This window comes from Pogoniulus pusillus, chromosome 5, assembly GCF_015220805.1.
Source record: "Pogoniulus pusillus isolate bPogPus1 chromosome 5, bPogPus1.pri, whole genome shotgun sequence".
Taxonomy (NCBI): domain Eukaryota; kingdom Metazoa; phylum Chordata; class Aves; order Piciformes; family Lybiidae; genus Pogoniulus; species Pogoniulus pusillus.
Window position 1 is genome coordinate 23090527 of NC_087268.1, and position 26105 is coordinate 23116631.

General features: G+C 40.2%; 1 protein-coding gene across 1 annotated transcript in view; it reads left to right on the forward strand.

Moving 5' to 3' along the window:
- Positions 1 to 26105, forward strand: part of OCA2 (OCA2 melanosomal transmembrane protein) — a 245780-nt gene that overhangs the window by 200695 nt on the left and 18980 nt on the right. The gene's annotated exons all lie outside the window — the stretch shown is intronic.

Genomic DNA, 26105 nt, shown 5'->3' on the forward strand with positions numbered 1-26105 from the left:
GGGCGGTCTCTTCTCTCAGGCAACCAAGATGAGAGGACACAGTCTGAAGTTGTGCCAGGGGAGGTATAGGTTAAATATTAGGAGGAAGTTCTTCCCAGAGGGAGTGATTTGCCATTGGAATGGGCTGCCCAGGGAGGTGGTGGAGTCACCGTCCCTGGAGATGTTCAAGAAAAGCCTGGCTGAGGCACTTAGTGCCATGGTCTAGTTGATTGGATAGGGCTGGGTGATAAGTTGGACTGGATGATCTTGGAGGTCTCTTTGAACCTGATTGATTCTATGATTCTGTGAACAAACCTATTTATCTAAAAGTAAATACTTTTTTTGACCAGCTGCTTAGCAGCCAAAATGAAAGAGTGTTGAGCCAATATGTTTCTCTCTCCACCTCATTTTTGTTTCTTCCTCCAACATTGTTTATTGTTTAGTTTCTCAGCTCTATCTGCTTTTCTTTATTTTGTTTATGTCAAAGCCTTCAAACCTGCATAATCAATGTGATTACTCATGTGAGAGTCCCTGGAGCAGAGCCATTGATAATCCTGAAAAGAAAGATGATCTGAACTGTTCTTCCTAAAAATGTTACAATGAGCATGTGCTGCTCATAGCGTAGCTTATCTCTTCACCCACAGTCTTTTGATAATGGAAAGATGGAGTGCCTATCAAATAAAATTCTTGGTTGTCCGGACCTTTCAGACTGCAGTACAGACTTACTGGAAGTCAAGTCCTTGTACAAAAGCAGATAGCAATACAGTAATAATGGGTTTGTGAAGCATTCTTTTCTTGTTGCACAGATGCTCAGCTTGCCTTTGGTAATGTAGCAATGTAGCAACATGTAGACTTTGCTGAGAAATGTTCTTAGAGCTGCCATGGCATCACGTATCTAAGCAGAAACAAAAGTGTAAAGTCTGACTAGTCTCCTCAGAATGGTCACAAGAAGATAGCAATGGATATTAATTAGAAAAAAAAAAGAGCATTCAAGTCCACTTTTAGAATCATAGAATCATACAATTATTTTGGTTTAAAAAGTCATTAAAATCATTGAGTTCAACCATTATCCAACTTTACCAAATCTGGTGCTAAGATACATCTCTTTAGCACCACATCTATGCATCCACCACTTCCCTACTCTTGCTGGCTACATTATTCCTGATACAGGCCAGGATACTGTTGACCCTCTTGGCCACCTGAGCACGCTACTGGCTGATGTTTGGCCGGACATAGATAAACACTGCCAGGTCTTTCTCTACTGGGTAGCTTTCCATCTGTTCAGCCCCAAGCTGGCAGCCTTGCATGGGCTTGTGGCTGAAGTGCAACACTTGTGGCTTCCTCTCAGTCACTAAGCAGGCAGTTTATAATCTCCATCATAACTTATTTTAGGAAAATATTTGTTTCAATCTCATGTGACGCAGTTCAATTGTTTCTTCATCTTCTGGCATGAAGAGGTATTACATGCATCCTTTTAATGTTGTGAAGTTACTTCTATTTATCAAGGTTGTATCAAAGCATGAAGTGAATTTTTGGCCTTTTTTCCTTGTTTGTTCAGGATCGCTCATTAGTTTTCAAACCCCTATTCAGTGTTTTCTGTAGTGCTTCTACCAGTACAGTCACAGATCATTATTCTCATCTTGCAAACCCCTACAAATCACTACAGAAAAATCATGGGTACCATGCTGCTTGACTTTTGCTAAGATGTTTTTGGTGTAAAGTGTGTTAGTATTGTTTGTGTCTCTAGGCAGAAGAAACATGACCTGCCTGTTCCAGATGGCACCTGGTGACATAGAGTACAGTACTTTACATCTCATACCCTTCCTCCCTACCTCCATGCTAAGCCAAAATTATACAGCTATGTTTAAAGAGGGGTGTCTTTGCTAGAAGCAGCGTTTTTTTTTTGCCAAACATATTTTGACTTGGTGGTCTGAGGAGGAACTCTGAATGGTTTGGTGAGTACACCGTGAAACAAGGGTGGAGAGACTTCGGGTGCCTAGTGGTGAGAGACATCATCATTACTGTCTCTGTAGAAAGAGAAAGGAAAAAACAAGAACCAGACTCTGTGCCCTGTAAGAGGGCTGATAGGCTCAGGACCTTTGCTGTGTATGTCTGCACAGTGGCACTTGGTGTGATTCAAGTTTTCTGCTCTCTTTTCTAGAAAAGTAGTGGCAACCCAGCTGTGTACAGGGTTAACACTCCTGGGGGAGTAACCCTGAACCTGACCCTAGGGGTCTTGGCCCCTCCCCAGGAGCAGGAAGCTCCTCTGTTTTATAGGACAGGAAGTGGGGGGAGTGAGCTAACCATCACCTGGAGTGTGGCCCACCCCTGGGGAGGGGCCAAGACCCCTAGGGTCAGGTTCAGGGTTACTCCCCCAGGAGTGTTAACCCTATACAAGCTGCTGTGTGGTGCAAGGTTATTCTCTGCCCAGGTAGAGCCAGTGATAGCTGAGTGTGATTGCCTGCCTTGAAAACTGTGGTCTGATTGACTCAATACACTTCCTTCTGGAGTGTCTTCAGCATAATATATCCTGTGTAGGGGGATGTATGCCTGAATGACTGTGAGTGCTATAGTCTGTCAGAAATCTGTCACCCTGGGGAAGATTCCCCTCCAGAGTCACATCCAATTGCTCCCTTTCCCAGATTAAAGTCCTACCTCCCCAAGAATTTGGAGGTATTCATCTCCTTGCAAAGACAGACAGACAGACAGCAGTGACGTGCTATCCTCACCAATCCAAGTAACTCAGTGCCGTGTTCTGGAATTGATGTGCCTGTAGGGAGGTCTCAGTAGGATGCCATGTAATTGTGAAAGATTATACTGAGAAAAGAGAGACAAAACCACAGATCCTCACCCTCTGTGTTGAAGAAATTCAAAGCAGTCTGGTGTCCAGAGCACTTTGTTGGTCGAGGAGATACCAGATCCCTATCCATACATGCCTTTCTGTGAGGGTGCTTGACAGTGTCACCAAACATCTTACCCAGAATGGATTCAGATCTTGTTCCCTTCTCCCACATTACCTGTCAACTCATGTAGAATCCAGTCCTGTTTCAACAGTGCTCACAAGAAAGATCAAGATTACTTGTAAGAAAAGACCCCTTGGTTGTTGCAAATTCAGCTGGCTATTTCTGATTCTTGTGAGCTTTTCTTGGTACTTCATTATGTTCCATTGAAATAAAGATTCTCACATGCCTTGAATTACACAAATACTGTAATACACTGACTTTATCACCATGAAAATATTTTTACCTTTGAATATGTTCTACAAGGTAGCAGGGCAACAAAAGAGGGCACATATATATACATATATATACAATTTATATATATATATATATATATATATATATATATAAATATCCTTTATATACGTATATACACATCCATCCATCAGTATATATATATTTATATGCATATATACACACATACCTCATATATATATATATATATACATCTACACTGATGTATCAGGAGCAGGACGAAGTTTAGGGCATGTGAGTCTGCTGCTGAATGGAGAAATGACTTGCTGACAAATGACATGGAGGAGGCATGAGTTCTCAGAGCAGTGACCAGCAGCACAAATTCCACCTGGAGGCCAGTCTTTACTGGTGCTTCCCAGGGTGTTTGCCATCCTTGGTGGTGCCTTTGTAACTCAGCTATTTTGGATCCAAATCTGAAGGCAAATAATGAATATCCGACACTGAATGATTCATTTGGACTATCTCAAACTCAAAGGAAAAGAAGCAATGTTAAGACAAGAAGAAAAATGAAAGTCCAAGAAGTTCAAGTAGCAATTTTCTTAAAGACACTTTTGCATTTTTTGAGTCAGTCTAGCCAAATCACACTCCTTTTCTACTTTAGAAACTTCCTCATTAAACTGTATTTATATGTTTTATTCTTTTCTCCTGAAAAAAAAATCTTATATATAGCCTAATATTTTATTATCTCTGCAGTAATTCAGAAGGCAGAGCCGAGCACAATATTTCAGGCACAGTACTGTTATTTAACCTATTTTACAAAGATAAGATGAAATACAAGACACAGTGCTTTTTGCCATTTCATTATTAATCCAGGCAATTTCAAATTCTTGCTTAAATTGCTTGTTAAATCCAAGTCTCTTTCAGCTTTTGTTACTTGCTTGAGTGCAAGTAGATCTGTTTCCTCCTCTGCCCAAGTTCTTGTTTTTTTCCTACAGTGTTTCTAACTGACACATCACCAATGGGCAGAGATAAAAGGGAACTGACAAGCTGTGTGATCTAATAAGTGAATTAGAGGATGGACAGAGAGTGGTAATCTAAGTGGTAAAACCAGGAATAACTGTGATTCGGTGGGGTCTGTAAAAAGACATAGAGAACAGTGGTTAGGGGTGAACATCAGAGCAAGCAAGTTATGCCTCAGGAGAGAAGATTAATTTCTTTGGTACTCTTGACCCTGTAGAAAATGTCACTTGTGTTACAATATGAAGGTAATTACTCAGCGGCAGCATGTGTGAGTTAACAGAAGGTAGGGAAAGATAATGTGCATATGATGAATTTTAGTCTAGCTATTGGAGAAACAATAAATCATAAATAAGAGGTTAACATAAAGGAAACCCCTAAATATAGGACAATACTGTTTTCCTTGGCAAATGGTCCCATAAAGATGGTAAGGTCTTGTTGCCAAATTATTCCCAGAGATTAACATAGTAATTTCATATCAATTAAGGCTGTAGAATAATAAGAATAGTTTTGTTTTTCTCAAGGAACAATGTAAAAGAAATAGAACAAATGTCTCTTCTAATCTAGATGCTTGATTTCATGTTACTTTTAAAATCTTTTACTAATATATCTCTAAGTTTGCTTGTTGCAATATAGCATTCCACTAGATCAACCTGCTCTGTGGAATACAGAAATGACTCACAGGAATCTTTTCGTTACCAGTGAAAAAAATCCAGTTACAGCTTCATAGCATAAGAAGTTCTCATTGCTGTAGGGGCTTTAATTATCTTTCTACTTGCTAATAAAATTGCCAGCTTGATTTTAATTCTCTCTTTAAGAGAAGTATTTATAACCTTGTAGAGAAACCTAGTATTTAAAACATAAAATGGATCATATTACTTCATCCTATTATAATTCAATACCAATTACTCCTGTGTGTCTGTGATCATAGAATCATAGAACATTCTGGATTGGAAGGCACCTCAGAAGGTCACCTAGTCCAACCCTCTCTACAGTAAGCAGGGGCATCCTTAACCAGATCAGGCTGCCCAGAGCCCTGTTGAGCCTCTCCCCAAATATCTCCAAGGATGTGGCCCCAACTATGTCCCTGGACAACCTGTTCCAGCGTTCCACCACCCCCATAAGAAAGAACCTGCTCCTAACATCCAATTTAAATCCGCTATGATGTAGGATAAGATTAAAAAAAAAACAACAAAAAATGCAGATAAGTGCTGAGCTTATTTGACACACACAAAAAAGTGGGTATTATGCAAAATACTCTAATTTTATTTCAAGTAAATTCAGACTGCTTGTGAATATATCATCACGTGGGATATATAGGTAAGAGAGAAAAATATTGGATAACTCTATGTAATGAGATAACCATATGGGAGAGATGATTTAAGACATGAGGAAATCAGTTTGCCCATAAGAACACAGGGCACGAACCCAAGGACCTAATTTAGATCGCAGTGGTTAGCTTAGCTGGGCATGATGCAGAAAGCACTGTGCACATTTCCAGGTTTTGGATTCCTCTTTCATTGCTCTCACTTCATATGTCATCTGAAGAGCTAAATTAATATTCTGTATATGTTTTGGGAGTGACAATAATTTGGAAGTGTCCAAAAATATATCTTCAGGATAGACTGCAAAACAGTGCTTCCCATAAGAGCTGCCATTTATGCATCGGGGAGTCCAAATGTGATGTGTGTTACATCAATGTATTGTATTTACACAATTCACTGAAAATGACTGGGGTTTATTTTGTTTGTTGGTTTTTGGGGGGATTTCTTTGCTTGTTTTCTTTAAAATCCTAGGTCTTAACACCACTCTATGCTAAACAGTGTTGCTGTTTTAAGGATAACTCTGATCAGAATAGGAGCAGACCTACTATTTTGGGTGTGAATTTTAATAATGGAAATTTCACTTGGGCAATATAGTATCCAAACACCTGAATGCAACTAACCTGTAGGCTTTCTGGTCAATGGTGTAGCTCCTGAAGAGAGAATTTCAGGATGCTAAATATATATAAAGAAGATTTAATGAACTGTTGAGTGAGTTTCGTGAGTTAGCTCAATCTCATTTCCCATTACTTTTTTATCAGTAAGGAAGAGTAATTTTTCATGGTTTATGTGTTGACATTTCACCTTGACAGGCTGGAGAGCTAGGCCTATGCCAACTTCATGAATCTCAGTGAGGCAAAGTGCAAGGTCTTGCACGTGGGTTGGGGCAATTGCAAGCACAAATACATATTGGGTGATGAGTGGACTGAGAGCAGCTCTACAGAGACTTTGGTAGTGCATTTGATGAGGCACTTGACCTGTGCACTATCAGCCCAAAAAGCCAGCCATATCCTTTGCTTCATCAAAAGAGATGTGGTCAGCAAGTTAAGGGAGGTCCTTCTGCCCCTTTGCTCTGCTCTTTTGAGGCCACACCTGGAGTGCTGTATCCAGCTCTAGAGTCCCTAACACAAGAAGGACATGGATCTATGGGACAATGTCCAGAGGAAGACCAAGAAGATGATTAGAGGGCTGGTACACCTATCCTATGAAGACAGGGTGAGGGAGATGAATCTGTTTAGCCTGGAGAAGAGAGAGATCAGGGTTGGCCTTATAGTAGCCTTCCAGTACCTGAAGAGGGCCTACAGGAAAGCTGGAGAAGGAATGTGGTGACAGGACAAGGGACAGTGGTTCTAGAACAGAGTAGTTTTAGATTAGACATTAAGAAGTTCTTTGCTATGGGGTTGGTGAGACACAGGAACAGGTTGCCCAGGGAAGTTTGCATCATCCCTGAAAATGTTTAAGACCAGGCTGCATGCAGCTTTGATCAACCTGGGCTAGTGGGAGACGACCACGTTGTGGGACTAGAACTATATGATCTTTAAGGTATTTACCACGCCAAGCTATGCTATGGTTCTATGGTAACAGATTTCTTCTGTTCAAATACATGCAAAAACAATGCTTCAGCAAAGCCCTTTCAACGAGTGAGTTAGTGTACAGTTCTAATTTAGCTGAGTCTTACATTTTCATAACTTTTGTTTCATAGATTTTCTGCCTTTATAATTCCAGATCGTTGATAGTTACAACATTGGCTTGTTTTCATCTTTATCTTGATGTGTAAGGAAAATATTAGAAGTTCTGGGGGGTTGTTTCATTTGAGGTTTTTGTTTGTTTTCAAATAACTGATTTTAATGATGGAACTCTCTATTATCAGCCTTAAGGAACTAAATTTAACAAATGTGCTTTAGATTTTGATGTGTCATTCACTATATGCTAGGAAAGAGAAAAGGCATAGACAGTTCTAGTTTTCAGCTGAGCATTCAATGTAGAAAAATGTAGTTCAGCATGAATTCATCTTTCAATGTTAAATTCTAGGTTGCATTTGTTAAGAATGCCACTTTTTCAGTTATTCAAGAACAATCATTGCAAGATTTTGAACTGCAGTGTTGATGTACCTGCTGTTCTTAAACAAATGTGTGCTAATTTGAAGCTAGCTAGAATGTTTTGGTGAGAAGAACTACATTACAGGCTGTGGAAGGAAAACAATGGTGATTCTACTCCCCTCATAGGCTTGCTGAGGTGTATAGGAACAAGAAATAAAAACATAGATAACCAGTCTTGCTGCTGCTGGGGAACTGGGCTGAGCTGCATCCTACTCTCTAACCTCACCCTCCATTTTGGACTAATCCACTTTGCTTCCTAACCCCCTGGCTGAACCTCCATTCTTCCTTGGGACTGGGGTGAGGTTGAGAGGGGTAGGGGGAAGGTGAAGGGGCAGTTGGGAGCCCCTTCTGGGGACTCAGGTTTCTGGGAGGGGAGTTTTGTTTCTGTATTACCTTTTACCTTGTATATTTCTGTATATAACTGTATATACTGTAAATAGCTGCTTGTATATTGTGCTAGCTGTAAATATAAGCTTCATTCATATTTCCAAAGCTGGCTGAGTCTAGTCTGGGTGATTTCTGAAAGTGTGGGGGGCAGGGAACAGCCAAACCATTACAAAATGTTACACTGACACCTGTGGCAAATGAATAAAATGAATGCAGTTTCTTTTAAACAGTTGCATTACTTATGTCAAACACCATACAAGCAAGCATTCCTGCAGTAGTGTGGTACAAGTCATTTTAAGAATAATTTCTGAGTTATGGGTGTTTGAGTTTTTTTAATTAGTTTGTTTGTTACAACTTTATTGAAGAAAATATAATCAAATGTGGGTTTCAATGGTTTATTTTGTAGCAGAAAGGGGGAAATTATTATTTTGAACCCTTGAATATGAGGATATATCCTTTTACAATTTGAAATGGGATTGATCTATATGATGTGAAGTTTTCCATGGAGCTTAAAATGCTTCTATGTCTTCTAAGTAGAGCAAATATCTTTCAATCATTTGGCCTGTGGACATATGGATATTGTTTATTTCTTCTTCTTTTTTTTTCTTTCACCATGAAGTCTTTTGGCCTAGCAAATTAGATTCTACTTGAGGTATAGATGGGATTTAAATACTTATCATCTTATCTCAAAACAACGTTATGATACAGGTATTAGCATTTTAATGTGGTTTTATCATTCCAAGTCTGTGAAATGTGTTTCTTCCTCTTTGTTCTTGAAAAAAAGATGTTATTTTAGTTTTGATTGCAATGATCCAGGGATTCACTGGGCTCCATAGGAAGCACTGATTCTCCAGGCACATCTAGTGCACATAGTAGTATCTAATCAGAAGATCTTAGAACAGTCATAGAAAAATTCAGTTGGAAGTGACAGTTCAGGTTCTGGAAGGCCACTGTGAAGTCTCCCCAGACCCTTCTCTTCTCCAGCCTTAACAACCCCTACTCTCTCAGCTTGTCTTCATAGGAGATGTCCTTCAGCCCTCTGGTCATTTTTGTGGCCCTTATCTGAACTCTCTCCATCAGGTTTACATGTCTTTCTTGTGTTGCGGGCCCCAGAGCTGGACACAGTATTCCAGCTAAGTTTACAGCAGAGCAGAGTGGCAGAATCACCTCTCTTGACCTGCTGGCCACTCTTCTTTTGATTCATTCCAGTATGTGATTGCAAGTGCATGTTGTTGACTCATGTCCAATAGATGCAAACTCCTCATATTTCTGATGATGTGTTTGGAGGTATAATTCATGTGCAATATTACTTGTATGAATATGTTGCAGGGGGGGATTCTCAGTGCCTATGCCTATTTTGCGGAGGGGAGAAATTAATTGGGGTGATGCAATTTTATATAAAAATATAGAGTTATTAAATTCAATACTTTGAACTCTCGCCACCCCCAACCACTGTATATTAATATTAAAGTTCAGTACATGGTTATGAAAACAATTTAGGATAAAATATGTTCAGAGAATTTTGTAATTAACTAGCAAACATTCAAACTATAAACAGGGAGAGGAGTTTTCCCTGTGGCTTAATGCTGCTTGGGGTCTTATGCTATTTGCCCAGCAGAGTGGGCTGAAACTGATTCTGCTCTACGGCAGAGGCAACAGATATTTACAGAGGTATTAAAGCTTTACTCACAATTCTTCTTATTAATTATTAATCACCCTCTGGGACTGCATCACAGCCTGTGTCTAGTGTCCAGACTACTCTAGGATCTCTGCCTGTGGACTCTGAGGCTGGAATCCTCCCGGCTTGAGGGGAAAGGATAAATCTTCCCAGTTTCTGGGGAAATAGGTTTTCTCTAACCTTTTCTCCTGGTGAAGAGGTGATCTCTGCCTTTGGTGCTGCTGGCTTCTTCTGGATGCTGTGTCCAGGAATTCTCAGCTGGCAGGATTTCAGGAGCAGGAGAATATCGTGCTGTCTCTGGCACGGTTGTCCTGGCTAGCAGGCTCTGTGTGTGCACAGACAATCCAGAGTCTGCTTCCTGGTTATCTCAGCGGCAGTGGCTGTTACCAGGCAATGATAGGCAGCAGGCATGCAAAGTGTCCACGGCTGCTGGGAATCTGAGCTCCGTAGGTAAAGGCAATGCAGGATCTGGTCCTGATAACATGATAGCATGCAGATGTGCACAGCTGGCTTAGGAGGCTATAGGCTCCTCATATATATATTATAGGCAGGCTTAAATGAGCTCTGCATCTAAGCTACGCAGGCAGGTGAGCTGCAAATAAGTCAAAGCATGAGGGTCTGAGCCTCTGAGCATTGGAGCTATGCAATGGCATCCGAGCGTGGGGGTCTGAGCGGCTGAGTGCTGCAAGTGAGGGTCAGAGCTGTGTCTGAGCCATGCAGCTGTGTCAGAGCTGAGCTGAGCTGTGTATGTTGTTTACCTGTGCACCCCTATTCATTGACCGTGGGCCGAGATTAATGGTCCCCTTGGCCACTAGAGTGACCAATCAGGTTGGCAGTCAGCCAAACCTTACCATAATAGGCAGAAGGCTCTTGCCTGGACTTTCCCAAATATGGGGATCACATGAGTTTACCCCAGGGAGACATGAGCTGGGTGTGTGGAGACTTACACAACCTGTTTACAACCAAGGGTCCTGGCAGAAAAACATATCCAGGCAGGTATAGGCATAAATAAGCCTCTTTTCAGGCCTACAGGCCCTCCACGACAGAATGATCTGCATAAAGGTATCAATCCTGTTCTCGAAGATGTTTTTGTATTACATGCTACTAAAGTGAGCAGGGACAATAAACAAGTAGGACAGAGAGGGAAAGACTGTTTTGGATCATACTGAGAATGCAACTTTCATTGTTTGCTGAAATGTAGGATACTGATTTTAGTTTCTTCTGGAAAACATAATAGTTGCATCCAGTATAGATGGAGGAATTAAGGTTTTTACTAGAAAATGTATGGTCACATTCCTGCTCCTACTAGAAGTGCAGGTTATAGGAGTGATCATGTTTACAGAGTTAGAAATTGCATGTAATGGATGTCGATAAGTCATGAGCAATATAAAATAATTTAACATTTTAAAATCAATCAATGGACACTAAGGAGATTGTATATTTTATATATATATATTTCTGTAACCTTGAATTGACCATAACTTGATTTTGGTTACAGTATATCAACTGAATCAATACCTAGAAACTTCTCAACAGTATTTGTAAGGAAAATAGTTTTAACAGTAATGATTATGAGATATTTTTTGGCAGTGTCAGAAAATGGATATCCTGCTGTGTTCTTACAGTTCTATTCCTATATAAAGCATCTTGAATTGTGTCTTCCTTCATGGAAGAAAAGGCATAAAATTCTCCCCTTGTGCATCTGAACTAGTTATGTCATTAGACTGATACCACCTGCTGGGATAGGAGTGGTGTTTCAGAACTTTTTATTAATCTATAGTACTCTACAGTGTTAATCTACATCAAATAAATTTGTGTAACTATACCTGTAGAGCATTACATCCTAAGCTTTGAATTTAAAATACACAGGATGATTTTTTCTCTGTGTACATACTTATAGCTGTATTTTGTACAGAAGGAGTCTGGAACTCCTACACAAGTAATGTCTGGCAAGATGAATCTCTTTCTTGTCTGTTCCAACCAACATTTTCCAATTTTGTTTCACATTCAGTACAGATGGCAAGGGGAATCTAGACAGTAGGAAGGGAAAAATTAGACTAACAAAACTGGGAGCCATGCTGAGGCATTCTGAAAACATGGAGAGAGAGTTTTTATGCAGTCCAGCATATAATGAAAGGACACAACAGCAATGTCTTTTGTTTTCTCATCAAAGACAGGTTTCTTAACACTTTTGAATAAATTGCACCACATTTTTAGTAACAGAAATATGTATTTAGCTGCTTGGCTAGCCTCTGGCCAATATCAACCATGTTTAAATATGTATGGGAGTTCTTTCTTTAACTTCCAACATAGGTGCATGGTGCAGACGTGAGGTAATGTGGTTTGTAATCCCTGGGTCCTTGTCCCTGGGTCTTCCAGTTTGAGGTGTGGTTTGGAATATGCAGTATTTCCAATCTGGTGTTCCTATTTGCATTTCCTTCCTATAGAATCTGGGAGGAGAGGGGACGAAGAAATGAAGAGAGAGAAAGAAGGATGAAAGAGGCTGTTGTAGTCTCAGTTCTCATTTCAGGTTGGAGGTGGTATACAGCTAGAACATAGCCTGTTTAGAGATTGATTGTGTTCTTGGAAGAAAGATTATCACACTGAAGCCTTATTCTTCATCTGTGTGTGACTTGATCATCTTTTTTACCACAGATGAATGTTGAAATCCATTAACTAAATCAGACGTGCATCTGATGAAGTGATTTTTATAGCTAACTCATTATCTCACTCAATGAGTTTGTGTTTTAACTTCTACATAGGAAATCACATTCATCATCTTTTATTAGAGTAGCCCTAAATGAAACAGGATCTCTTCTAAAATGTAGTTGTAAACAGTATTTGTGAAGGAGAAATTCATTATTACCTTGACTTGGCATTTTAGAAAGATTTAAAATCTTCTCTTTCTATAGAGACTAGTTTAATTCTATTGTTTCCATAGATGTCTTTTTCCCCATCACAAGGCTGTACAAATTTCCTGGATTAATTCCATTTTCAAGTCACAGAGCTATGACGGTTATTATATAAGTGAATATTGCAGTAAGAAAAATATTACTTATTTATAGACTTTGTGGTTGTTAGACTACAATGCCTTTGCATTTCTTTTTCTAACAATCTGTAAATGAAGCTGAAGAAGAGTTTTTACTACATTTAAGTAGGTGAAATAGATAGGATTTGGGAAGTCCTTCATGAAACTTTAAGAGGAACAGAATCATATTTTTACGAAAAGATTCTTAAATATCCCCAAAGCCCTGAATTGTGATAGTAGATTAGGGTTTGTGCTGAATAGTGGATAGAATGTTTGCTCCAAAGAACAGTGTAAGGCTTCTACAGTCACTCTTGAAATAGTCACCCAAAAAATTAAAAAAAATATTTGCTAGAAAAATCCTCAGGGAATAATTTTTCACTGGTAGATGATGGAATTTAAATAAAAGCTCTTTCTTTGCTGACATGTCAAATCATACTTTGCCAGTATTAATGTGGACTGAAATCACCCCTGAATATTCACCTTTCTATCTCTTTTCCGAAAGCCAAGTAAATTACCTCATTTTTCATTTCACTGAGTGTGATTTCTACCAGATCCTCTAAAACCAGTTTAAAAAGGACTCTATTTGAATATACAGATTGGTTAGATATAAGATATAATTACAATAAGTGTTATGCAGTTTTAGGGACATCCAGAATGAAAATAGGAAGGCTCTGTAATTAATTAAACTTCTGCACCATCAGGGCAGGAGTCAATTTGCAGCCTTTCTGCTTTTGCATTGAGGCAAACATTTTTTTTTTTTTTTTTTTTTTAATGCTAAAAGGCACAAAATGCAGGCCATAGAATCATAGAATGGTTTAGGTAGAAAGGGACTTCAAAGGTCATTCAGTTCTAACCCCCTGCCATTGGCAAGGACACCTCCCACTAGAACAGATTGCTTAAAGCCTCATCCAACCTGGCCTTGAACAGCTTCAGGGAGAGAGCATCCACAGCGTCCCTGGGCAACCTGTTCCAGTGTTTCACCACCCTCACTGCAAAGAAACCTTTCCTAATGTCTAGCTTGAATCTCCCCTCTTCCAGTTTAAACCCATTACCCCTCATCCTGTCATTACAATACCTTGCAAACAGTCTCTACCTAGCCTTCCCGTAGGCCCCCTTCAGATACTGGAAGGCCACTATAAGGTCTCCTCGAAGCCTTATAGCCTCTTCTCCAGGCTAAGGAGCCCCAGCTCTTGCAGCCTGTCCTCATAGCAGAGGTGCTCCAGCCCTCTGATCATCTTCGTGGCTCTCCTCTGGACTCACTCTAACAGTTCTATGTCCTTCTTGTGTTGGGGGCTCTAAAACTGCACACAGTACTCCAGGTGGGGTCTGGCAAGAGCAGAGTAAAAGGGGAATGCTTGTCTTGATGCAGCCCAGCACACAGTTGCTGTCTGGGCTGTGCATGCACACTGCTGGATCATGTTTAGCTTTTCATCAATCCAGACCCCCAGGTCCTTTTCCTTAGGGATGCTCTCCAGCCATTTACCACCCAGCCTGTATTTGTGCTTGGGATTGCGCCGACCTAGATGCAGGACCTTACATTTGATCTTGCTGAATTTCATGAGATTGGCCTGGGCCCACCTCTCCAGCCTGTGCAGGTCCTTTTGGATGGCATCTCTGCCCTTATCCAGTGAGGTCATATGTACCACTGTGCTTTTAGGCTTTTGTTGTGTTTTTTTTTAAAGATAGCAGCAGAAATTAAACTCTCAAATGAAATTGGAGAAAGAAAATACAATTATATTTAGAGAGAAATAGAGGCAGATATTACAAAGCAATTACCACATCCCTGGCACCCTCCTTGAATTTTCCCCCATCTGCCAAACTAAATCTAATACTCCCCAGTGCTCCAACCCTCTCCCCCCCAACCCCTCTGCCATCCAAAGAGGCCTAAACAAGCCTCTGGAGGCCTACTGCTTACATGTTCCTCCTGATAAAGTGGCTCCTGCCACACACAGAGGGTAGGAGGAGGAGGAAAGGAGACAGAACTGCCCTTGTTCTGAGTTTATAAGGAGATAGCAGAATTATGGGATTGAATAGCAATCTTCTAGTCCCCAGAAAATTTTTAACCTTATAGTCTCAGCCTGGGACAGCTTTTCATGATTTTTTTTAAAATGAAGCTTATTAAACTGGAGAGGTTTTGTATTTAAAAGAGCTCAGTCCATTATTTTCCTAGATAATTTATCAATGTCAATAGCGTTAGCATGAATGTGGGTCATGCATCGAGAGTTAGCATGCACATGTCTCTACTGCCACTGTAGTCTAGTGCTTGTACTTCATTGCAGACCATTAAATTAAAGATTAGCTAGTGAATTAACAGGCTATGAGTGAGGAGAGAAGAGTCTACAGTCTCTTCTGAGTGACACCACCCGCCGATCACCATGCGCACCTGATACTGACAGCTTGTTTTACTAGCAAAGATTAGAGAAATATTCCTGATGAGAAGCAAAGGAGGAGGTCTGAAATGGTCTTCATAGCTTTTCCCTACCAGGTCTTGGAGATAACAATTGGATAGATAGTTCTTTTGGCACATGGAAAAGCAAAGAATCTGGTTTTCTTAGATGTGGTTCCTGGCTGACCTCTGTGCTTTGTAGTTGTAAAAGATCTGTATATTATAGGGGGAGAAATATGCAAGATTTTAAACTTGGATAACTTGGTTTAAAAATAGTTCTAAAAAGGATATGTTTGAAACAAGTGCCAGAAAACTTTGGAGTATTTTAAACTACAGAGGTAAAATATGTTAAAAAGTGGAAGAGATACCTTTTGTTTAAAAAAAGGCTCTGGTCCATTGTGTGACAACTGTAGTTTTCTGAAGTGTGCAGTCTCCTTGTGCCCCCTCTCTCTGTGCTACCAGGCTTCAGTCAGTCCAAACTGGCTTCATTTTTCACTGGAAATCACTATTCTTTTTTAGGTGTGAGATAATATTGTTATTTCCTTAAAGTTATTTTATTTCCATGGTATTTATTACTGCATTATTAATTTTAGAATGTATGTTCACAGACAACAACTCGATTATTGGTGGCTTGTCACTTGCTCATGTGTGGCACCTGGTCCAAAAATAGTCAATCATAATGAGGTTGGAATTGGCATGGCTGAACAAAATGTTCTTTCTCTTAAGCAGAGCATAATAGCTGTTACCTGTCATTCAGGTGAAACAGACCTTGTCTTTGGGCAGCTGTGTGTTATGGCCATTCAGGTCAGTACAAATACCTTACCCATCTAGATGAGAAAAGCAAGCTAATAATATTCCTGCTAAGTAGCCCAAGTCATCTGCTTATAGGCTGAGATGTGGAACAGGAATTTCTGGAAACTTTTTGTCTTTTCACACTAGTTTCTCCATCATGTATTTTTAATGACTGCTTCATGTTTAAGACTTTTTCAATCTCTTTTTCCAGTTTCAAAAAGAAATGTCAGAAAGACACTGCCTACTGCCTGTATACTTCTTTTAATTTTGCCATATTTGTTTTATTCCTGCAAGATCTTCTGGGGAAGTGCCAAATTGTTGTCTTCTGCCTAAATTCTTGTCTTTTGAAAACGAAAAACATGCAGTATTGCATTGACTGTTGCAACCAGCAGGCAGTCATTTGTATATTAACATCATATTTTATATTATGCAACTGAATATATGTGAATAAAATCAGTGTCATTTTTAAGGCCTATCACTACATTCGTTATTTGATCGAGTGGCTATTATGATGAGAAACAAGGTAGCATTCCTGTGTAATACACAATCCATCAAATTTTATTACTTAAACACAATATTGTGAAAATACATAAAAATTTCCCTTATCTGTCATGTTCAAGGGAGCAAAGTACAGTGTCTGGACTCTCTGGGCTTTAATTTTGAAGTTAAAGCCTGCCACCACAATTTCTGCTTGCTTGACATGAAAAGGTTTTCTCTTTGAACATTTTAAAGGAAAATCTTCTTGACAGATTGATTGGGTAGGACTCTGTGTTGCTCTAATAAGTCTTTTTTTAATGGGAGAAACATAATTGATATCAAACTCAAAAGATCAGTGACAGATAATGTGCCTTCTCTTAGTTGAGAGGTTAGAAATAATTGATGCTCTTGTACATACAGAATAAACTGCCATGAAAAGATGAACTTCTATGACTCTTCTGAGAGGAAAAGATAGAAACAAATTCAAAACGAGTGGTCAGCTTTTCTGTAAATTTTGAGACCGTTACTATGACACTATTAATAAATATAATAAATAATCATTACTGGTTTAATTAAGAGGCATGTGATAAGCCAGTGCTTGTCATATTTACTGTTCTGGATGGAGTAGAATTATATGCTTTGAAATTCTTAACTTTTCTGACTATGTAGAGATTTCCAAAATACTTTTCTGAAAAACAGCTTATTCTGAACTCTTGCAGTATAGAAAACTGATTATGTGTCACAGTATCACAGTATCATCAGGGTTGGAAGAGACCTCACAGATCATCAAGTCCAACCCTTTATCACAGAGCTCAAGGCTACACCATGGCACCAAGTGCCACGTCCAATCCTGCCTTGAACAGCTCCAGGGATGGCGACTCCACCACCTCCCCGGGCAGCCCATTCCAGTGTCCAATGACTCTCTCAGCAAAGAACTTTCTCCTCACCTCCAGCCTAAATCTCCCCTGCTGCAGCCTGAGGCTGTGTCCTCTCGTTCTGGTGTACAGGGGCAGAATGACCTCCGTGCTCCTGCTGACCACAGCATTCCTGATGCAGGCCAGGATGCCACTGGCTCTCTTGGCCACCTGGGCACACTGCTGGCTCATGTTCAGGCGGGTATCAATCAGCACCCCCAGATCCCTCTCTGTCTGGCTGCTCTCCAGCCACTCCGACCCCAGCTTGTATCTCTGCATGGGGTTGTTGTGGCCAAAGTGCAGCACCCTGCACTTGGAGCTATTGAACCCCATCCCATTGGACTCTGCCCATCTGTCCAGGCGGTCAAGGTCCCGCTGCAGAGCCCTTCTGCCCTCCAACTCAGTCACATCTGCCCCCAGCTTAGTGTCATCTGCAAACTTGCTGATGACTGACTCCATGCCCTCATCCTGATCATCTATGAAGATGTTAAAAAGGATGGGGCCAGATAACTATTTTTAAAACCCACTTTTTGAAAAAAACACATTGATGTCTCATGTACAATGTGGTTTCTTGACAGTAAGAACACCTGGGTAGAAGAGCTCCAGAGAGGGGTGAAATGGGATCCTTGGCCATGAGCAGAGGGCAGCTCAGGTTGTGCAGGGACAGGGCTGTCTGTGGGTGCTCTCAGGAACATGGCAGTTTTGCAGTGTAATCGAAAATCAGATGATTTACCAACGTGAACAATGTCTGCAGGCTGTTTTGCCTGGTGTATATGGAGTAGTAAGGCACAGCACAAAAAACTGCATGCTAGACTCAAGAGTGTGGATAACACAGTATTTTAAAAGAAGTTTAGCCTGATTAGCGACCTTTTGTGTCACAGCATGAAAAACTGCATGCTCAACTCATGAGTGTGGATAATACAGTATTGTAAAAGAAGTTTATCCTGGTCAGTGACCTTTTGTGTCACTTTTTGGATTAGCCTTCACCTCACAGAAGTTACAGATTTTCTCTATGGTTGTGTTAATCCAGAATTTTCTACATTTTCCTTGAAAACAGCAAGACAGCAGTTAGAAACAGGATACTTGTCTTGAAACGAGACATATCACACTTGAGTTCACCCATTTAATTCAGTCCATTCATATTCTTTCTTCAGTCAGTGGAGTAGAACAGGCTTGACTCATCCTGACATCTTGAAGAGATATCCTGAGATAAGAATTACCTTCTTTAAATCCCTTTCTTTCAAATGACTAAAAATAACCCCATACTGGTGTTTCTTGAAGCCAAATAATGCAAATTGTACCTTAGGTAAACCATACATACAGTTACATTTTAACAGCTCTTAGATAAAGGCTGAACTACAGTACATGTACAAAAGAAATAGTGCTATATGATCAATTCCTTTTACTACTTCTTAATTAATGTGAGATAAAGGGTAAAACTCCCAATTTATCTTGACAATTTTTCACGGAATTCATGCATGAATATATGCCTACACAAGGCATAGTAGCTGAGAGTCATTCTACATTTAGTGGATTTAATTAAAAGTTAATATCTAATTTAATTAACATGTCAATTAAAAAAAACCCAAACCAAGTAGATCAAACTCACATCAGTTTTGAAATCATGTAGTGTTCTAACCAGTCAAATGCAATCTTCAAATATTATTGATCAATGCAAGCACTACGTTTTTAGGGTTATTTTTATTCCAGAAAAATGTAGACCAAAAATTTTATTGTTGTCCTGTTTTAATACAATTTTTCTTATGGCTAAACTTCATGCAACAAAAGTATCTTGACTTTCAATACAATAGCTTACCTGAAGATGGGATTCAGCTTCAATTAAAATAGATGTGATAATATAGCTCCAAGTGCAGGGCCACAACAACCCCGTGCAGAGAAACAGGCTGGGGTCGGAGTGGCTGGAGAGCAGCCAGACAGAGAGGGATCTGGGGGTGCTGATTGATACCCGTCTGAACATGAGCCAGCAGTGTGCCAGTGGCATCCTGGCCTGCATCAGGAATGGTGTGGTCAGCAGGAGCAGGGAGGTCATTCTGCCCCTGTACTCTGCACTGGTTAGACCACACTTTGAGTCCTGTGTTCAGTTCTGGGCCCCCCAGTTTAGGAAGGACATTGAGATGCTTGAGCGTGTCCAGAGAAGGGCGACGAGGCTGGTGAGAGGCCTTGAGCACAGCCCTAGGAGGAGAGGCTGAGGGAGCTGGGATTGTTTAGCCTGGAGAAGAGGAGGCTCAGGGGAGACCTTATTGCTGTCTACAACTACCTGAAGGGTGGTTGTGGCCAGGAGGAGGTTGCTCTCTTCTCTCAGGTGGTCAGCGCCAGAACAAGAGGACACAGCCTCAGGCTGCACCAGGGGAAATTTAGGCTGGAGGTGAGGAGAAAGTTCTTCACTGAGAGAGTCATTGGACACTGGAATGGGCTGCCCGGGGAGGTGGTGGAGTCGCCGTCCCTGGGGCTGTTCAAGGCAAGGTTGGACGTGGCACTTGGTGCCATGGTCTAGCCTTGAGAATTGTGCTAAAGGGTTGGACTTGATGATCTGTGAGGTCTCTTCCAACCTTGGTGATACTGTGATACTGTGATATGATAAGAGCTAATTGTCTAAGTTCCCATTGGAGGTCCCAACAGGGATGTAAAAGTTTATTCACTTGTCTAAACACACATATTTATCTAGTCCTATACCTAGAGTATCTTCATGGTTCTGATAGATATGACATAAGATATACACACCCATACCATCCTCAAGTGTCAGCTGGAAGCTGAGTGGGGCAGTCTTCACATCTCCACTGGCACTATATCCCTTCACTAGGGCAACTAATTCGAGCATCTCACAATAGACTCAATGTAATCTACCATGTACTTTGTGTCATCCTGTAGTAGACAGATCTATTCTACACCCTGCTTACTGTGTTGACTGGATTTTTTACTGTCTACTGTGGGAACTTACCTAAACAGCCCTTTCACATGTAGTTCCCTTATACATGTAACTGCATCTGGAGATGAATCACAGCATAAGTTTCTCATGCATACACTGACAAAGTGAAAAAAAAAAATCAAATGAAAATGAAGAAGAGAATAATAAGGGATAACCAAGGCAGAAATGTAGAAAGTATGCACTTGGAAAACAGCCTCAAAAGCCAACAAAACAAAACCAACCAACCAAAACCCAAACACAACAACACAGTCCACTGAAACTCCATTTAAGGTACAGCAACATGTTAATCTATTTTCATTTTGCATTCTACTCATTCTTCTCATCTCTTACTGTCCCTCTGTTTGTATCTCTTCCCTTATTGTTTCCTGCCTAGTAGCAGGTAGTGTTTTCATCTCTCTTAGAGATGTGTGACAGCTATGAGAAAGCCAGGGACAAAGACCTAGTGCTTCCCAAGCTCCTTCATGTTTATTAGGTCAACGGTCAGGATTTTTCATCAGGATCTGAATGAGCCAGGTTTAAATATATATTTCATCTGGCTAAACAAATGAAAGGAACTTTAAATGGCAATCTTGTTCTTTAGTCAGCCACTTGCTGCTTCAGGGATGATGATGGTCTTCTTATGATTCTGGAGTTTAAGATGCTGGGTCATTGTTAGGGGTTTACTGATGAGCAGTGAAGATGCTGTCCTTGATGCTGCAGGGTGAAGAAGGGACAGGACCTTGGCTTCAGGGGGACTGGGTGTCTCTCATTCCGTTGTGGTACTTTCTCTCCAAGTAGTTTCCCCACCAACACTGAAACAATCATAAAAGGGCAATTCATAGGAGAGTGCAGTTTTATACTCACCAAGGTCTAATTCCTTGGGAATACCAGATTTGAAAGGGGTTCTCCTCATGTGCCTTTTTGTTGCGGTCTTGGTGAAGATTGTACATTGATGCTTAGTGGTCAGTCACAGTCATTGTATTTCACTTCACCTAAAGAAATATACATGTACACCAAACAGGCATCATTTGCTCAGCGCATTCTGAAGGTAAAAATGGAAGGACATCAACTTGTTTTTGCATTCCCAAATGCAAAACATACTTAGTTAACAACCTGCAAATCTTCACCAGTCAGACATTTAGTCTGCTGAAAACAACCCTTTGACTGTGTTTGTTCCTTCTTAAAATTCTCATATCAGAAAAGAAGAAAACGTTTTGAATATACTTCCTTGCTTCTGCCATCATATAATGTATTTTTATTTAAGTTCTACATTTATCAGATTTAGACCAGAATGTATTATATATATTAAAATAAAATCTCATGATGCATACTTACTTCAAATTTCAAACTCCATGAAAATAACTGCTGTAAGAATCATGCATTGTTGATAGATATAATCTGTATAATCTTCAAGTCTGGTCATGCATAAAATGGGAACCTTAAAGTTTTATTGGCTGGTGAGACTTTGCTGCAGAAGAAATGAAAGATTAGCTGTTTATTTTCATAGTTTATAGGAACATCTGTGGTCCCTGAAGAATTCTTCTCAACGAGACTCATAAAAATATTTTACACTTTTTACCCTGACATTCCTTTTTAATGGTTCTGTGCCTAACTTTCTTCATCCACTGTTAAATTCTTACAGAGGTGATTCATTATTTTTCCTTAGTTGAGGATCATCTAGTCAGTTAAACTCCAAATATGAACCTAATGTTTGCAGATTTCACCATTAAGTGTGACATAAGTTCTTTTTTTTTGTTAAAAGCAGATGAAAATTTCTGTTATTAAGAATAAATTCCTGTTGAAAATTATAAAGTATTTTGAAGTGAAAGCATTATGTGTGTGATAATACTTGTCATAAATTACAGAAGTCACAAAAGCATGTTGTTTGTTAGAAAAGAACATTCTCTCTTTATACACATAGAATCATAGAATCAACCAGGTTGGAAGAGACCTCCAAGATCATCCAGTCCAACCTATCACCCTGCCCTATCCAATCAACTAGACCATGGCACTAAGTGCCTCATCCAGGCTTTTCTTGAAGACCCCCAGGGACGGTGCCTCCATCACCTCCCTGGGCAGCCCATTCCAATGGGAAATCACTCTCTCTGTGAAGAACTTCTTCCTAATATCCAGCCTATACCTACCCTGGCACAACTTGAGACTATGTCCCCTTGTTCTATTGCTGGTTGCCTGGGAGAAGAGGCCACCCCCCACCTGGCTACAATGCCCCTTCAGGTAGTTGTAGACAGTAATAAGATCACCCCTGAGCCTCCTCTTCTCCAGGCTAAACAGGCCCAGCTCCATAGAGTTATGTTTTTCAGTTGCAAGGTTATTAGAGATTTAATTGATGTTTAACGTTAAAATTATCAAAAGCTTCCTACTGCAAGAGCAGTAAATAAAATACTCGGAGAGTCTTCATGGCAAACACTGTGATCTTTCTTTACTTTTACTGTTGCCAAGACTTGTAACAGACCATTCAGGATCACAGGACTTAGTCAAGGCTGTGACTACAATGAATATTGCTTTTATTGAACCCCAGTATTTCCATAAGATTCTCAAAACTGATGAAAACAATGACTGAGCATGAACTAAAGGAATGTAAAATTAAGAGCAAGTCCCTTCAGCCTGCTGAAAGCCAAGGTAAAACTGAAATTAATATTTTCTTCTATTTTCATGTGCTGACTCCTGTAGATCAGATGATATGATTTGTTTTCATAATTCCAATCCATACTGATGCTCAAAAATAAGAAAAGTTCTGTGATTGCCCACTATTATGCCTAAATTTAAGCATGGAAATAGTCCCTTAAAGCAGAAAAGATGCCAGTGGTTTAAGTTCTTTAGTAAAAAAAATATAAGTGGGGCAAAAAAATAGAAAATGGGAAAATATATGGAATTTAAAGAATGTTGTCTCTTACATGGCCTACTGGCTGCAACAGAGAAATATCTTTTTTGTGCATTTTGCTTTAAACATTTCTAATAATTCCTTCAGTAATATTTTAGCTTTGTGGCCTTTTCAGATAGCTTCTTAAAGTGCTCCACAAGAACCAGGAAATGGTTAGTCAATAAGAGGAGAATTCTTTCCTCATATAGTAGTTTCTTTCTATATCATTATTACATTTCCCAGTGTTGACTCTTAATAAAGTAAATTCTGAATTTGTAATTCATCATAATTTATGATATTTTCCTGTTGAGCAAGATTTTTTTTTGTTTGTTTGTTTGTTTTTTGGTTTTGGGTGAGGTGTTTGTATTTTTTTTTCAAATTTCCTTAGCATTTTCCTTAGTAATTGTTCCAGTATGAAGGTTTCCACATAACTAGTTTCCACAAAGTACGCTTTTCTACCTAGGTGCTGTGCTATTTTAGGTTATAAAAATGGTAATCTGAAATTAAAACCTTTGTTCTTTCTAAAATCTGTGGCAATAACACGACCAGCTTTGAAGGACAACATATCCTCAAGGAATGTAATGGAAACATTATACATCACCTTTGCTTTATTGTTTTGATTTAGCATCTAATTTCTTAAAACATTTTATCTAATTAAAAGTAAAGTCTGTTGGACTTTTTTATAGTTCATTAGTCAGAAATAAAACTAGGTAATATTGTTAGGAAGCACTTAATACACATTCAAAATACATTTTTATTAATATGGGCCAGGATTTATCACAAAAAGTATTTAATTTTTATTTCCCACAAACATTTGGTGCAGAAAGTGCAATACCAAAGTGGTTAAGATTGAAACTAGCCTTCCAGATGATTTTTTCCAGCTATGCTTACTTGGATTTGCCTAGAACCTGAGACTTTACAGGAAAATTAAGGTATAGGAAATTAACTTAGCAGCCTGGGGGCAAGTTCCTGGAAAATTGTTGGTCTTCATGCAATTTGAAGACCTCATATGTATATTACAGAAGATCAGGAAGTTTGTAGTTCACAGTAAACACAAGAAAATCCCTGATGCATAAAGTGCAGGGTGCTGCACTTTGGCCACAACAACCCCATGCAGAGATACAGGCTGGGGTCGGAGTGGCTGGAGAGCAGCCAGACAGAGAGGGATCTGGGGGTGCTGATTGATACCCGCCTGAACATGAGCCAGCAGTGTGCCCAGGTGGCCAAGAGAGCCAGTGGCATCCTGGCCTGCATCAGGAATGGTGTGGTCAGCAGGAGCAGGGAGGTCATTCTGCCCCTGTGCTCTGCACTGGTTAGACCACACCTTGAGTCCTGTGTTCAGTTCTGGGCCCCCCAGTTTAGGAAGGACATTGAGATGCTTGAGCATGTCCAGAGAAGGGCAACGAGGCTGGTGAGAGGCCTTGAGCACAGCCCTACGAGGAGAGGCTGAGGGAGCTGGGATTGTTTAGCCTGGAGAAGAGGAGGCTCAGGGGAGACCTTATTGCTGTCTACAACTACCTGAGGGGTGGTTGTGGCCAGGAGGAGGTTGCTCTCTTCTCTCAGGTGGCCAGCACCAGAACAAGAGGACACAGCCTCAGGCTGCGCCAGGGGAGATTTAGGCTGGAGGTGAGGAGAAAGTTCTTCACTGAGAGAGTCATTGGACACTGGAATGGGCTGCCTGGGGAGGTGGTGGAGTCGCCGTCCCTGGAGCTGTTCAAGGCAGGATTGGACATGACACTTGGTGCCATGGTCTAGCCTTGAGCTCTGTGGTAAAGGGTTGGACTTGATGATCTGTGAGGTCTCTTCCAACCCTGATGATACTGTGATACTGTGATAAAATAAGGACATTCTTGCATATATAAGGAGGCCTAATACCCAAGTTTAAAAGGATAAAGAGCATGGTTTACTGCTCTAGAGATGAATGGAGAGTGGGATTGTTTTGCAAGTGAGACTTAGCTAATATCAGGAGGACTTGGATCTAGCACTAGTCTAATTTATCTTTTAATTTCATTACCACAAAAGAAGTTTTATTACAAAAAGATACCCTGTGCTATCTTTGCACCTTTCTGTGAACTCATAGTGGAAGGAGGGAATGTTTAACTATAGAAAAACATGGAAAATTCACATAAATGTCTCAGGGATTAACTTTGTCAGTCCTTTTAAAGATTTATTATTTTTCTAGTAAACACCACTTTCTCCTCAAGAGCTTTTCTGTTATGACTGAAAATCTCCTTATCTTACCAAATACAGCGTCATGGCAGGGTGAGACAAACACACCTGCAGTTTCTACTTGCTATATTGACTGATTCTCCAGTGAGAACTTACCAACCTCCCATGTAGATGTCTACATAATAGGCATTTGAGTTTAGGTGTATGAATGTGGAGCTGAATTCCACAATCTAGGACATGTCAAATGACTTCAGCGTAGTGTTGCTGACCTTGATCAGCTGTAGCAGTGTAATCACAATTACACAGCTAACAAAGTGGAATGCATTGAGCTCCAGATTTGGCATATAGTATTGCTGCTTGCAGACATAGCACTACCTGTCCATGCTGTCTGCATCAGACTGTGATCTTTGGTCTAAATATAGAATCACAGAATCGTAGTGGTTGAAAAAGACCTCAAAGATTGAGTCCAGTCATTGACCTAAGACCACCGTGGCCTTTAAACCACATCTCAAAGTGCCATGTCCATATGACTCTTGAACGCTTCCAGGGACAGTGATGCTACCACACACCTGGATAACCTATTCCAATGCCCAACCACTCTTTCAGTAAATATTTTTTTCCTGATATCCAATCTAAACCTGTCTTGGCACAATTTGAGGCCATTTCCTCTTGCTGTATCACCTGATAGTAGAACGAAGAGACCAACCACCACCTTGGTACAACCTCCTTTCAAGTAGCTGTAGAGAAAAACGTGGTCTCCCTTCAGCCTCCTCTTCTCCAGAGTGAACAACCCCAGTTCCCTCAGCCGCTCCTTGTAAGACTTGTTCTCTACATGCTTGACTATGTCTCAGGTTCT